Genomic DNA, 16,982 nt, shown 5'->3' with positions numbered 1-16,982 from the left:
CTCCCCACTCTCACTCACTCGCTCATTTTCACCAGGCTGGCTCATTTTGGGTTGGGGTGTGGGAGGGGGTGAGGGCTCAGGCAGAAGGTTGGGATGCTGGAGTGAGGGCTGTGGAGTGGGGCTGAGGATGGGGGGTTCATGGTGCAGGAAGGGGCTCAGAGTGGGGCAGAAGGTTGGAATGCTGGGAGGTGAGGGCTGGGGGTACAGTCTCTGGGGTGGGGTCAGAAATGGGGATTTCAGGGTGTAGGAGGGGGCTCCAGGCTGGGGCAGGAGGGAGTGTGTGTGTGTGGGGGGGGTGAGGGCTCTGGCTGGGGGTGCAGACTCTGGGTTGGGGCTGAGGATGAGGGGTTTGGGGTGTAGGAGGGTGCTCTGGGTTGGAACTGAGGGGTTCAGAGGTTGGGAGGGGGAATCAGGGCTTGGGCATGGGGATGGGGAGCAGGGGAGTGTCAGAGGTGCAGGCTCTGGGTGGCACTTACCTCAAGCAGATCCTGGAAGCAGCAGCATGTCCCTCCTCTGGCTCCTACACAGACACGTGGCCAGGTGGCTCTACATGCTGCCCCAACCACAGGCGCCACCCTGCAGCTCCCATTGGCCGCAGTTCCGGCCATTGGGAGCTTCAGAGCTGGCGCTTGGGGCCAGGACAATGTGTGGAGCCCCCTGGCTGCCGTATGCATAGGAGCCAGAGGGAACGCATACTGCTGTTTCCGGGAGCCACGCAGAGCCATGGCAGACAGGGAGCTTTAAATGGCCCGGTCAGTGGTGCTGACCGGAGCCGCTAGGGCCTCTTTTCAACCGGGCGTTCTGGCTGAAAACCGGACATCTGGCAACCCTAATCTGAACGTGGAAGAGACTTGAAAATACTTTAGATCAAAGTTGCAGAAACCATCTGAATCCTGCATCCCAAGCAAGGGGAAAAATTCATAGGGAAGGGTTGCAGATGAAACTTGATGAACAAGCATCTCAAACAAATTATTAAAAGAAAACAGAAAGCTGACAAGGAATGGAAGAAGAGATGGACCAGTAAGGAAAGCTACCTTGTGGAGGTCGGAAAGTATAGGGAAAAAGTGAGAATTGACAAAACCCAAGCAGAACTGGACCTCACAAAGGAAATTAAAACCAATAGTAAAAGATTCTTTAGTCATATAAATAAAAAGAAAACACAGAAAAAAGAGATGAGACCAGTAAGCACTGAGGATGGGGTAGAGAATAAAGATAATGTAGGTATGGCTCATCATCTAAATGAATACTAGACCTCATTTTTTAATAAGGATAATGATGAAGTTGGGAGCAGTGGCAGGATGGCTAATGGGAACAAAGATATGGAAGTAGAAATTACCATATCTCAGATGGAAGCCAAATTCAAACGGTTTAATAGGACCAAATCAGGGGGCTCAGATGATCTAAATCCAAGTATGTTAAAACAATTGATGTATGAAATTGCAAACCCAATAGTGGGGATTTTTAATGAATCTATAAACTCAGGGGTCATTCCCTGTGACTGGAGAATTGCTAATACAATACCTATATTTAAGAAAGGGAAAAACATGATCTGTGGAACTACAGGCCCATTACTTTGCCCTTAATTATATTGGGAAGCCTGATTGAAGGGCAGGACTTAAAGGATCCAGAGAGGAGGCTGAAGACCCTGGTGAGGGCTAACAGCTTGTTGAACTGTTTGCTACCCCAGAAAGGGTTCATCCATTTGTGTGTGTGACTTGTCTGGAGGGCTGCACCTCTGAAGACCTGCCTAGCAAGGCTGGCAACATAGAGGGAATGCCAGGAGCAGGGAAAAGATTGTAGCATCATGCCCAGCCGATAGAAGGCACTCAAGAAGTGAGTGCCCTGTCAGTGGATAAGAAACTGGTTAAAGAGGAGACTATAGTGGATCATGCTTAAAGGTGAACTCTCAAGCTGGAAGGAGGATGCTAGCGGAGTTCCTCAAGGATTGGTCTTGGGAGTAGTCTTCTTAAATATTTTCATTCATGACCTCTGCACAAAAATGTGGGAATGTGTTAATAATATTTGTGGACGACTTAAAATTGGGAGATATTGTCAATATGAATGAGGACCAGAATATCATAGGAGAAGATTTGGACGACCTTGAAAACTGGAGTAATAGAAATAGGATGAAATTGAATATTGCAAAGTGCAAGGTTATACACTTAGGGACTAACAACAAGAATTCTTTCTGTAAACTGGGGATGTATCAGTTGGAAGTCAAAAAGGAGGGGAAAGTTCTGAGAGTATTGGTTGATCCCATGATGACTATTAGCAACCAATCTGATGTGGCCCCAAAAAAAGTATCCTAGGATGCATCAGGCAAAGTATTTCCAGTAAAGATAGGGAAGTATTATTAGATTATACAAGGCACTGGTGAGACCTCATCTGGAATACTGGATGCAGTTCTGGTCTCCCATGTTTAAGAAAAATGAATTTAAACTGAAACAGGTGCAGGGAAGGTCTATTAGGATGATCAGAGGAATGGAGAACTTGCCTTATGAGAGAAGACTTAAGGAGCTTAGCTTGTTTCGCTTAACAAAATGAAGGCTGGGGGCTGTATGATTGCTCTCTATAGATAGAGATAATCAGAGGGATAAACACCAGGGAGGAAGAGGAGTTATTTCAGTTAAGGACCAATGCTGGCACAAGAACAAATGGGTAAAAACTGACCACCAATACGTTTAGGCTTAACATCAGACAAAGATTTCTAACCATCAGAGGAAACTCTGGAACTTCCTTCCAAGGGGAGAAATGGGGTCAAAACGTGTAACTTGTTTTAAGGCTCAGTTTGATACGTTTATGAAATGGGTGGTAGGATGACACTGCCAACAGTGGCATATGGCATAGCCACAATCTATTAGCAAATATCTCCAAAGGCTGGAGATGGGACACTAGGTGGCAAGGGCTCTGAGTTACTACAGAGAATTCTTTATCATCTGTCTGGCTGGCAGATCTCACTCACATGTTCAGGGTTTAACTGATCACCATATTTGTGGTAAGGAAGGAATTTCCTCCCAGGTCAGATTGGCAGAGACAAAAGAGTGGACTGTTTGTCTTCCTCTGCAACACAGGGTATGGGTTCTTTGATGTTTTAATCTAGAGTAAATGGTGGATTCTCTGTAATTTGAAGTATTCAAATGAATATTTGAGGGCTTCAGTAACTCAGCCAGAAGTTATAGGTCTATTATGGAAGTGGGTGGGTGAAGTTCCATGGCCTGCAATGTGCAAGAAGTCAGACTAGATGATCACAATGGTCCCTTCTGGCCTTAATGTCTATGAGTTTGTAGGATACTGAGAAAGGGGAAACTGGGTAGAGTGCTTGCACCAGCATGACTAGATCTCACTCATCCCTGCTTGGCTGTTGATGCCTTCCAGATATTGGCTGTCTAGCCAAGAGAGGTGGGTCAATAGTAGGACTGGCCAGGAAACAAAAGTTCATTTTTTCCTGAAAATTTTCACATTTTGTGTGTCTCGCTCTGTGTGTGTCTGTGAGACAGACAAAGAGAGAGAGAGGGAGACAGAGTAAGTATATTTACACTGCAATTAGACACCTGCAGCTAGCCGATGCCAGCTGACTTGGGCTCAGGGCTGTTTAATTGTGGTGTAGATGTTTGGGCTTGGGCTGTTCCATTCACAGACTCTCACTTCACAGGGTCATAGAGCTTGGGCTCCAACCTGAACTGGAATGTCTATACTGCAATTAAACAGCCCCTTAGCCAGAGCCCCATGAATCTTAGTCTGCTGTCATGGGCCTAAAGGCAATGTAGACATACCCAGAGAGAAAGAGAGATCCCAGTTCCCTCTGATGTCTAGTAGAGAGTGCCATATATCACAATCTTGCAGGCATGTACTGTAGTTTGTCTAAGCACCAGGTTACATAGGTTCTAGCCCCTGGTGGGGCCCCACAAATAATCATATACTCTAGCAATGCCGGATTATTTTACTAGGGCTTCAGAAATAAAGGCTGTAAATCCCCTAGGCACAATAAAGTTAATAAATCCTGCCCCTTAGGTTGTCTGCTACCCAGCCTTCCCTCCAAAGCCAACTTCTAGGGTGTTGCTTCTGCTCCCATGTAGGTTCTGGCTCCCTCCTGACCCTCCTGCCCTTTGACTTCAAGTTATTATATACTTTTCCTGTTCACTGGTCATTATGGGGCCACATACAGGCAAGATGTTGAAATGTGTTACAGCTTGCTCCACTGGCTAAGTCCTTTCCCTCCAGTTTAGCCAGGGTGCATTGAAAGTACCCAGTAATGAGCCAACAGGTTACACTAGGTTGCATATTTCTTGATAGCTATTTCTAAATGGCTCATCACCGTAACTGCTGATGTTTAGTGATTGTTGGGGCTGATGAGGTAAGAGACTCCTTGTTTGTGGCTGTTAGTTCAGGCAGAGTACTATACAATGATGTGGGACCTGAATGGCTATGGTGTTTTCAGAAGATGATTTAAGATGAGAGTTTCACTGCTGACATGTGTTTTAATCCCTGGGCAGGGGAAATGCCAGAGCTGCCATGTAAATTGGCAGATGAGTGCACTGGAAACACATCATGGATGACTGAACTGGGATGACTGAAAAGGGGAGGGAGGAAACTGAACAACAGTGAAGAGACCATGTAAGGGCAAAAAAAAGTGAGGTAAAAGGATGACTAGAATAATAAGGCCCATTGCTCCATAAGTTCTAGTTATTGAATGTAACAGGCTAACAGGAAATATTGTACAATGCAGGACAGTGCATGAGGGACCTATGAGGTAGAGTGGAACATTTTCGGTAGCAAACCTGATGTTCTGTTTCATGAATAGTCATTGTTCTAGTTCTCGGTGTAAGTCTGAGCCAAGGGCACAACTGGAAGTCTGTGCAATTTCTTACAGATACAGGGCACTTTGCTTAATCAGGGTATAGTTAAGGGAAAATGTTACTTAACTGGGTCACTTCCCAAGGAGCCAAATAATATTCAGTGCTCTAAAATGGCAAAGTCTGGTGTTTAATCAAAGCTCTATGGTAGTTCAATTTCATTGGGTCTCCAGCTAAAGAGTTTTTAGGCACTCTGGTGAATTCATAATTTTTAAAATAAAAATGAACTGAAATTTGAACATATGGGGTGAAATCCTGGCCACATTGAAGTCAATGGCAAAACATCTATTGAAATTCAAGGGAAGATGAGAACTTAGCTCATTTAGGGTCCTTTGAAAATCCCATTTGTGAGTACTCCCGCTGCTATTCTTGCTGCAGTGATGTGCATGGTGTATTAAATCAACTTCACAGGCAAATCTGATTAAGAATATGGACACTTAAGTGACTGATTCTGATTTTCCATTGCTTAAAAAAGGGAGGAGCACTTTACCAAAAAATTTGAAGGGACAGTTCCTCAGCTGGTCTGAATCAACATACCTCAATGGAGCTATACTGATTTCCACTAGCTGAGGATCTGACTCTTAAAATCTCCAAACCACCACAACAGCAATCAAAAAAAGGGGAAACAAAATCATTTCCTGGCAATCAGGGAGGATGATTAAGGCTGATCCTGGCTCACTGAATTCAAAGGGAGTTTTGTCATTGACTTCAATCAAAGTGAGAATAGGAGCCCTGACTCCGAGTGTGAAACTAAAAGGGTGTCCAGAAAAAGTAAATTCGGTAGTATTACTGAATTAGTTTGTATGTTAGTCAGGAGAACGAAGGAGAGTTCTGTTGCAGTTGTACAAGTTGATATAAATAATTTAACAGAAAGGAGATCAGAGATATTCGAAGGGAAGCTTGCCCAGAAAATGAGAAGAAAGGAATCATACATTTATATTTTCTAGCAGTGTATGGTCTCAGTGGTTGGTAGAAGTTATGATTTCAGAAGCAGGAGTCTGTGGGTGAATATGCATTTATGTATCTATGTTTTATTGTATTTTATTTCAGCAGTACTCAGAGGGCCCCCTTTGGATTAGGACCCCCTTGTAGTGGGCACTGTACATACACATACCAAAACACAGTCCCAGTCCTGAACAGCTCTAAGCAGTCTAAGAAGAGAAGTGAGGTAGGAGAAGACAGAAATATAGTACATTTTTATATACAAACATTTTCAGTTCTTTAAATTATTGAGAATAGATAAATAAGTACTACTATCCCCATTTATGAGAACATTTGGTAACGGTCAGAGGGCATAGATTGTTTAACAACTGTAATCCTTTCGGAACAGGGCCAGCTCTAGGGTTTTTGCCACCCCAAGCAAAACATTCCGCCCCACACACATCCCTTTTTTTTTTGTCTTTTACACGTTTGCACTTTGCAATGTTTTGGTTGGTTGGTTGGTTGATTGGTTGGTTCTTTTGACTGTTTAAAATTAAAAAAAAATGAAAACAGAGAATTTGTACTTAGTGAAATAAAACAATTTCCTACTAGAGTCCTCATTTAATTTTAACAAAAATCACAATTACAAACAATATGGGTTCAACTATACACTACAATGAAAAATGTTAGTGTCTTCTGGTGTGCCCAGTTTCTCATAAATGTGTGTGAGGGAATGAGTGGTTGAGCTGTGAAGGGTGGATTTGTTTGGTTGTGTTGGGAGATGAATGTGTTATGATCTGTGTGTGTGTGTGTGTGTGTGTGTGTGTTATATTGTGCAGGGCTATCAGAGTATGGTGCTGTGTTTGGGTAGTAAGGGGGGAATATGAGGATATGTGTTGTGTGTGGGTGTGTTATGAGCATTTGTGTTGTGTGTAGGTATGTGGTTTCCCAAGGCTGTGTATGTAAGACCTCCCCGTAGCAGAATGTGTCTGTGTGTGTGTATATGAGAGACAGAGTGTCAATCTAAAGAATGTGTGTGTGTGTGTGAGATTCCTGTGGCAGTGTGTGTGTGAGCAGAGCATGCTATTATTGTTGGTGTGGGTATGTGCACTGACGTTAGTGTGTGTGCCCACTCTGTGTGTGTGTGTACTGTTGTTGCTGCAGTGTGTATGTGCCTGCTGTTGCTGCTGTGAGTGTGTCTGTGGATGTATGTTGTTATTGCTGGGGTGCATTGTTCCATCGGCACTGAATGGGGCTCACTCTCACTCTCCCTCTGCCACCGGTCCATGACTCCCCCGGTGTAGGGTCTGAAGCGATTCCACTCACTCCCCAACCCAAGCAAACAGGAGCCCCCCTTGTTCCCTTTCTGTATCTCTTCAAGCTTCGCTCTGCTCTGGGAGGCAGGAGGTGGGGGTACTCTGGAAATCGGGGGAGAAATGATGTGCCTGGGTCAGGGGTTGGGATTCTGGACAGGGCTGTGCCTGGGGTGAAGGGCAGGACCCTGGCCCGGACAGCCCGGACCCTGGCGGGCTGGGCTGGCAAAGCAGCAGCCAGGGGTTGGTCTCTGGCATGCCACAGGGGGTGAGGGAGTGGCGGGAGTGGTGACACTGCCGCTGTGGGCCGCCCGCATGGCACTGTGCTTCCACTGGCCTTTTGGCTCGGTGCTGTGCAAGCTCAGCAGCTACCTGGTGCTGCTCAACATGTTCACCTCCGCCTTCTGCCTAGGATGTCTCAGCTTTCGAGTGCTACTTGGCCATTGTGCGCTTGCTGCCGCACTCCTAGCCCATGCACTCCCGAGCCTCCGTGCTGCTCTCACTGGCCATGCTCTGGCTGCTGGATGGCCTACTGGCCCTGCCTTCTCTGCTGCTGCGTGACATGCTGTCTAGCCTGGCTGACAACTGGAATGCTGCGCCTGGAAATGTGCCTCCCCAAGCACATACTTGCTTTGCTGGTGCCTACAGCCAGCTCTGATTCAGAAGGGAAGTGTGGTGCAGCAAAGACTGACCTCTAAAACAGACTGACCTCTAAAACATCTACCCTTGATGTTTGAACAAAATTCCAATTAACTTCAATGGATGTACATAGAATGAGAAGAGAATATGGCCCATAGACAGAAAGTTCCTTTGCCTTTATTTAAATTATTAGTTAAGCAATTATGTCCTTAGTTAATATAACCACTGGCTAGGAACACTAGAAAGTTAATCAAAGAGAGATCAGAAAGAAAAGCTGAAAATCTGCACTTACTGGGTACTAGGTTAGTCAAAGGGGTCACAATTAGAGCTGGGTAAATTGTTTGTTTTGTTGGAAGTTACGAAAAATCAGGGGGGAAAAAAATTGGTTCAACCTGCACTGAATCTGAAATGTTTTGGAATTTTTGCTGAATTGAAAAAAGTCCATTTTGGGTCAGACAAAACATTGAGTTTCTTGCTGGCATTTAAAAAGGGTTAGGTAAGAAGAAGAGGTAGAATAAGATTTTATAACTTTTAGTCCACTGGATTAGGGCACCTACATGGTACGTAGAAGACCCAAGTTAAAAATCCGGCCCCGGAACAGGAACTTAAGCCCCAGTTTTTCCTGCTGAAGTGGTTCCACTTTGTGTAAGATATCTGAATAATCAATGGGTCAGAGAAAGAGAGAGAGACTCCTCCTTTGTGAATGGTGCCCAAATGCCCCCAGGAATCTAGCTCCTCAAATCCCCCCAAATTGGCCAAAACTATTTGGTAAATTTGTGTCAAATTTATTAATAGTTTTAGGTCTCTCAATACTGTGTTTTTTGAATGAATAAAGTATTCCTCTAAAAATTTTGGCCCAACTCTAGTTAAAGTGGTGTTCCTGAGAGAAGAATATGGCCCAAAGAATTGGAGCAGGATTGGGGCCTAAAATTGCTGACTGTGAGCTACATTGTTTCAAAGATAAGGTTTGTATTATTGAAATAACAGAGACATGACTGAATTGGGAAAATGACTGGGGACTTACTACCACAATACTGCATTTAGTGAAGAGTAAGCAGAATCAAACAGGGATGTGATGGTATTGGTAGGTGATATTATTAAGTCTGTGGAGAGAAATTTTAGAAATATATTAGCTGACACAGCCAAGGATAGTAAAAATAGAATAGGTGATTCTTGGATGTTGCTACAGAAATCAGGGCAGAGAAAGGAGATCAGGAAATGCTTTTTTAAATTAGAGAGTCCTGTAGGAAGGCTGGAAAATTGATCATGGGGGATTTTAATTACTTAGATATTGATTAGGATAATAACTGCACAACTTAACAAGGGGGACATGCTTTATAGGTTTAGGGCAAGATTGCATTTTTATGCTGTTTGCTAGCTTGCATTGTCACAAGCTATTTTGGACCTAACCCTGGGAAACCTCGCCAAGTATGATAATTCAGGCTAAGCATGGAGAGAAGCTAGGATCTACGGATCACCCTAATATTCGAATAGAAAGCTGTTGGAAAAACCAGTGAGTACTTGAGGAGAAAACACAGGTATTTGAGGTTAGCAAAGCTGATATTGAGGAACCATGCTTTGAGGAATTTTGATGAGGATTCTTTCTGAGTATAAGAAATCTACTGTAATACAAATGAGAGTCACCTAAGATCCCATCAGACAGACTGCAATGAAAATGCACCCTGATTAAATCTACATGGGTTAAAGGCCATTGGGGGCAAAGTCAGAACAAAATTGGCACAAAGTATTAAACAGATGCTTCTTTAAACTACAGAATAATCAACTGACAAAGGAGGAGGACAGAGTGATATAGAGAAATAAGAAGCGGTAAGTTAAAAGGTGGTTTTACCTTTGTATTGCAAAGAATAATGTTCAATTATTTTATTTTATTTTATTCTAGATTATACTCATAGGGCTAAAGTATGCCCATGTTTTACTCAACTAAACAATTACCTTGCTCATCCTACACAGAATGGAAGTCCAGATCGTGTATGCAGGATAGCTCTTGCTTTATGGACACTCCCTTCCAGTAAACAAATGGCTATAGAGAAATTACTATGGATTGGGGAGCAAGCAGAGACTTAGCTTTGCCCCCTCTGGACAGAATAGCTAGCCAGGAGCAAGGGGAAGGTAAGCTGCATCTTTCCAAAAAAAGCTGTAACTTACTTCCCTTTGAGCAAGAGGGAAACAGGAGAGAAATTCCTGGCTGATACTGGGGTACGGAAATTATGTGTTATCCTTAATTGCGGGCTGAGTGTAAAGGCTCTATCAGACCTTTACAATTTTCTTAGGGTTCTAACAGCCAGGGATAGGCATCCTGTTAGATGTGTTAAATAATTAAAAAATAAAGATTCACTGAATATATTCACAGCAGATAGAAGGGACAAGAGAGATGTGGTCCAATAAGAATGATAGTGGGGAATAGAAACAGGGATAGGGCAGATTTGTTTAACAATGATTTTGATTCTGCCTTTTTGGAAGAGAATGAATGGAGAGCAAGTTAAGTCAAGCACCCTGACCTTTAGTAAAATAATCTCAGGAGTAAACTAGTTTGCAGATAAAAATGGGAAAGCCTGCCCTCTTTAAGATAAACCACCTGGTAAAGCTAGCATGCAGCTACAGGTTTTGGAAGAAAGAAAGATAGATTTTTTGATGTCTTAACAGTTATTATCCTTCCGTCCCATTATTTTAAAGTTCTTTATAAGTGGATCAAGTTTCTGAGCATAGGAGCATGACAACTTAGAATCATAGTTCAGAAACGAGCTCTATGATAGAAGAGTAAACAACCTACCTTGTGGTATAGGTTAATGTTAATTGTAGAGAGAAAAACAAAATTAAAAGGACCCTTAAAGTTTTCAAAATAGTATCCGTAAAGACGGACCAAAATCATAATCCTGGATCCTATCAATCGAACTTTGGACAAGTTCTAATCTAGAAGTAAATATCATAGTTGGCATCTATTGTGAGACTCTGGAGAAGTTTGGCTCTGAACTCTTCAGCTGAGATGCCAGTTTGTTGATGATAGCAACTCTGCTGCTCTGGGAAACAATGAAGAACAATGCAATTAGATTCAAAGAGATTTGAATGTTTTGGTGAAGGACCAGTAAATCAAAATTTAGCTTAATCAGATGTAAAATATAAATGATGGGGGCAACAAACTGAAATAGCAAAATCACCTTATGCAAAATAAAGCCATGTATCTGGAAAGGAATGTTAGAGCCAAATTCTGCTCTGTGATGCATACAAATCATTCTGTGGGATGCAGTTGCAATTTATTGACACCAGTGGAGAAGCAGACAAATATTTGAGAGCATTATTTGGCCCCTAGGAGCTTATGATGAAAGATCTTGGAAGCTATCAACTCATGGAATGGCTGTAAGTTTTTGGAAAAAAGATATATCAATGGAGGATTTTAAGAGGAATATGAAATATTGTTGCTATAGAATATATACAATATTATTGCCTTAGGTTTGTTGTAGTATGAAATAATTATGGTGATATTTGATTTTAAGGAACTTGTATCAAGAAAAGCTTAGATTGAGGTTAACCGCTTATTTTCCTTATGCTGAGGTGACTGAATCAAAACCATTCATTCCAGAAAAGATTGAGTGGATTAGCATGAGATATTCTGCTCACAACGAGCAGGGCCGGCGCTTCCATTTAGGCGACCTAGGCGGTCACCTAGGGTGCCAGGATTTGGGAGGGCGGCAGACTGCTCCGGTGGACCTCCCGCAGAGGGTCCGCTGGTCCAGCGGCTCTGGTGGAGCATCCGCAGGCACGCCTGCGGCAGGTCCACCAGAGACGTGGGACCAGCGGACCATCTGCAGGAATGCCTGCGGGAGGTCCAGCGGAGCTGCAGGACAGGCGAGCCGGCCCTGCACCTAGGGCGCCAAAAACCCTGAAGCCGCTCCTGACAACGAGGGGCACAAACCTGTGTAGGGAAAGGGCATATTCTGAAAATGAGGAAAGGGCAGACTATTTTCTGGATTATAAACATATGTGAGGCTTGTTGTGAACTTCAGGATAGATTGTGCATGTAGTATGTATTAGTGCAGAATGGCTCCAGGAGTGACATGGTGTACTGGGGAAGCGCAATCTGCTGTGCCCCTTTAAATACTGCGGCATACTCCCATTCCATGTGGCCAGCCAGCTCTAATGGCTGGTGCAGAGGGGCAGAATCATAGTTCCACCCGCCTCCATTTCCTTCCAATGAGATGCTCCCATGGGAGGAGTGTTACAGAATGCCGGGAATCAATGGCTGATCATTCTGATCATATAACCACCAATTAATTCCCCCTGGGGAGGGGCTGACTGTGCCTAATCAGCAAATTAGAATGGTCTGGGAAAGACTAAAGCGCTAATTAGTCATTAGCACAGAATGTAGAAGAAGGGACAGGAAGGAAGTGCTGGAGGGAGAGGCAGGCTTGTGAAGCTACAACCAAGAGTGCCCTTTCCTCTTCTTCTTTGCAGAAGTCTGAGAAGGAACACTTGTAAATGCTGTGGTGTATGGATCAGTAAAGATGGTGGAAAGAGCAATGTAAATAAACTACATGGTGGCATTTAACAACTGAAGGTCTCCAAACAGTCTGCGTAGACAGAGCAGGAGCAGGACTTCATCCTGTCACTGAGCACATTTTGGAGATGGTACCTGCATTGCAAATGTTGCTACTTTTCATGCAAGGTGCACAGGTGAGATTGGCTCCTTATTCCATTCTAGTTGCTGCTGCTTCATCATCATCATCATCATCATCATCATGGCAAATCACAAAGGGATATGACCTCCTTGCAAATTAAGCACCAAACGCCAGCTGTGTCAGTCTTAGGCTAGGTGCATAAGGTGGATTTGTTATATATTTAGTTTATATCCATCTCTGGAAATCTTGTCATTCCACCAAAACTTTTCATCCTCATGTGATCACCAGCCATGTAGTGGCATTGCTTGGTACACATGCTTTGGAATATGTTGGCCTTCCATTCTAATAATATAGCCATACCAAGAAAGCCACTGACACCGAACCAGTGCTGAAAGAGGCAGCTTCTCAGTTCAGCTTTGAATATTCTCATTTCCGAACTTGGTATAACTGTGGTTCTATAGATCTGCAGCTTCGCAGAAAGTTTGATGTGAAGATATCCCTACAGAGGATGCTGAAAGGCCTGAAACATGGCAGCAGCTGCTGCTATATGAGTGTCCACATCTTTCAAGCTACCTCCAGTATCATCTATGACACTGCCAAAATATTTGACAGGTGCCACCTGTTCAGTATCCCACCTGGACGGACTAAGCCAGTTGTTTTTAATTATAGCTGTTTGTAATCTGGAGCTGGAGGCTGCTCGATGGTAATGGCCAGGGACTGTTTTATGTTGATTAATAACCAGATCAATATGTGCAGCTTCTTGCCTGACCAGATTGGCCCTCAGGTGTAGCAATTCACCAAACTGAGCCAACAAGACAATGTCATGATGTCAAAGCAGAATGATATTCAGTTCAATGCCACTGACAGCCACCTCCTCAAGCTTATAAATCAACCAATCTATGCCAATACTGAACAACAGTAGTGACAGAACACAGCCATACTGAACTCCTGTGGAGATAGGAAATCATGTCCTATATCTGCCACTAACATGACAGAGAATCCTGAGCAAGTACTTTCTGGAAGTTTGGTATGGGGCAAAAAGAACAGGAATGGGCAGTGACAGCTGGAATTTGCAGCTGCCAATTACATGGTGATCACTGAATCGCTCTTCTATCACTCAAAGATTCACAAGCAGACCTTGTATAACCCAGACGGTTTCACTAGGGCTGTTATTGATCAAGTCCTGATTAACAATGGTTGGTGGTCAGTGGTCTCTGATGTATGAGTTTGACAGTGACCATCAGCTTCTGCTGACAAAAATGCACCTCCGACTTAGAAGACAGCGAGGTAATGGTTTGAAATTAGTCTGTTCCAAACAAAAGCTCTTATTAAAAACAAGGTATTCAACAGCTTTCTGTTCTGAACTACTTAAGGCCATTAAAGCATTACAGATTGAAGTCTCACTTCCTTGGATAAAGGAATATTGCTGTTTCAAGTCATCAGTGCTGACCAGTGTCAGCTCAGTGCTGGGTGAGGACCCAAACGTGATGGGTGAGTCCTTCAAACATCAACCATGGATCAGTGAAGAAATGCTTCAGCAGTTGGAGCTAAGTAAAAGACGAGACTACAATTTTAGTCTTCAAAGACCCCCACATTTGTTGAGAGCAAAAGCAAAGGCTGAATAGGTTCAACCTTGGAACTTTATCAAGTCATTCTGTAAGAAAGATAAGGAATCCTGGTGGTCAACTTAGGCAGCCAGTGTAGAGTAGGGTGACACCAGTTATGATCTTTGCAACCTTTATTCAACTTTGTAGTGTTTGCAGGGGAAGGTGACACCAGCTTGTCCAGCAAAGAAGCAAGATGGTAGCATCGGACAGAGTCTATTGAATCAGTTGCATCAATGGAAAGATCATTAAAAAGACACTACTCAATTGTCCATCCGTGACAGTCCCTCTTCAGTTTGAATGGGGGCAGGAAGTTCTAGTAGAGCTATCTTCCTTCAGCCAAGAAGAGATCCAGATCACAGCCCATAAACTGAAATCTTATTCTAGTCTCCACCAATCCAAGTCTAATGTATTGGAAGCAAACAGCAATTACTTTGAGATAGCTAGATGGGTGTATGAAAAGGAGATATTTGAAAAAATACAGTAGCAAAGCAGGGAAGTGAAGCAGAAAGAAAATTCTAAAGGATGCATGTTGTCTTTTTGGTAGGATCCCTTTCCTGTCTATCAGTTACCTCTGTTCTGTAGTCAATTTAAACCAGAATAAATTTGTGAGTGGTGTTATGGTGATTTACACAAGCTGAACATTTGGTCTCTATTTTCCAAACCAACAAAATGTTAGCCCAGTGTAGACATACTTACTATATCAAAATTATTTTTGCTTTCCACATGAAGCTCTTGCTGTGGCAGATAATGGACAGACATTCTCAGTAGATGGTTTTAAGCAAAAAGGAGGGTCCCCTCCACCCCATGATCTTTTAAACTTAGTAGAGATGCACAGAAGGAGCAGGGTTCAAAGTGATAAACCCTTTCTAATAATCAGCAGCCATGTAACTTTTTCCCTATTAAACACATAATTTGCCTAATTTGGGTATAAATAGTCACAGCCTGGTGGTCATGCTAATCCAATAGCACCACCAATGGTAAACAAGGGAATAAAAATATTCTGTATTGAAATTAAAACTCTAGGGACAGGTTACCAGTAAATTCTATAGCTGCAGAATCCTTCCTGCCAGCTCTTTTGCGCTTTAATCCAGAGCTCTGAGTTCTCTATAACTAAAAAGTACTTCTCTAATCCTTTCTTCACATGCTGTAATGCAAAGCTTGACGCTGAATAATCCACTGACCTTTGCCTGTTTGTTAGATCTTTTCTTCATCAAATTTTACTGACAGCAGAAAGTGGTGGTAAAACATCAACAGCAGCTTTGCTAAGCCAGCATTAGCTCATTTCTAAAGATGATGAATGTGGTCTCTGTTAATGACTGCTTACTATGTTACAGGCATTTTTTAAACTGAAGAAGGGAAAGGGGAAGGAACCCCTACACACTCCTCCGGTCCTTCCACCACTACAGAGGCAGCCTTTCAAAGCCTAGTAACATATATTTTCTCAATTAACATGTGATCGAGCCAAGAAACCTGCAGGTTCAGCTTGCAAGTGCATCAAGCCTAAAATGCATCACAAGCCATTTGGGTTTTTGTTCATGGCTTGCAAAGTGCAAGTGACAGTATATGGCCTTTGAACGTTCATCAGTATTGTGCCATCTGATACCACAAGCATATGCCAAAAGAAACAGGACTCCATAATAAAACCAAAGGATCAAAGTTGTGGATGTTTTTCTAATGACTGATAAAGCATATTTTCAAGCCATCTGAGTGTCTAATCTGCAGACACTAATCCCTGGAATTTGATACTGTCCCTGCTCTCTAATCAGTGTGATACTAGAGGCACACAGTGCTGGGACTTCATTGGGATAGGGAAGAAGGGCACTATTGTTCAGTGCAACATAACATCATTAGAAGTATCAGGGCTTCTGCTTGATTTACTTAGCATCAACCCTGGTGGGCCTTGGCAGAATTCCAACAATGGATGTAGATCTTTCTAATTTCTGATTCATAGCTTTTGTTATTTTCTCTACCATGTTCAGTGGAATATCCAAGTTGACTTAGGGCCATATCCTGCCATCCTTGCTCAATCCTTCACTAGGCTAGACTCCCAGTGACATCAATAAAATTTGGTCCTTTAAGGCAGACTTCTTTTAAACAAGAAAAAGCAACCCCCATACCTTCCAAACAAACTACATGCTGTGAAACACAAAAGGGAAACTTAATTAAGGAATCAGTTAAAACCAATATAAGATGTACTACCCCATGCTATGACATGACTTTTCTCTGTCTCTGGAACTACTAAGGGAAGTCTAATTTTTAACCAGGCTTGAGATGTATCAGGGACAAGGATTTAGTCACGCTTTAGTCACGCTTGGATTAGTTTTCTCAGGAATCTCTTGTTTAAAACTGAGTTGAGTTTGTGAAGAAGCAGAACGCATACCTGAAAGGTACAAAAAGATTCCCAACAGAAAACTGAAACCAGCTTTACATTTTATAGTTTCTGATCTTACAGAAATAATGAGGAATAAATCATGCCAGCCAAAGTTGATATCTTTCTTGGATGGAATTTCAGAATTAGAGCATGAAGGGAATGTAGTGGGTGCAAAATATATGATCTTTTGTGAAACATTTGTAAATATCGCACAGCATCTTGCTATTAAACTAATTCCAGTTGAAGTTAACCAGTTCTCACTCTATGAAACAGTGTTGAGTCACCCACGATTCACAACGGCCAATGTATATAAATAAATTACAATATACTGAGTTGGGGGACTATGTAGAGAGTTGCTGTAGGGATTGGTGCCAGGTATTTAAAATGAGTTAGGATAACCATGTACATAAGGATGTAAACACCAAGGAGGGTGAGGAATTATTTAGTGTAGTAAAGAAGATGTAACCAGTAGTACTGGAATAAAATTAGATAAAGGAACATTTAGGCTGAATATCAAGAAAAAAATTAAACAGTAGATCTATTAGTCTGTAGAATAGCTTCCAAAGAGGCATTGTAGAAATCCATTGCCTGAATTGTTTAAAACTATGTGTGTGTGTGCGTGTGTTTTAGGTTATAAATACAAT

This window comes from Gopherus flavomarginatus, chromosome 2 (genome assembly GCF_025201925.1).
Source record: "Gopherus flavomarginatus isolate rGopFla2 chromosome 2, rGopFla2.mat.asm, whole genome shotgun sequence".
Classification (NCBI taxonomy): Eukaryota; Metazoa; Chordata; order Testudines; family Testudinidae; genus Gopherus; species Gopherus flavomarginatus.
The sequence above is the reverse complement of the archived record's forward strand: the minus strand, read 5'-3'. Positions refer to the sequence as shown.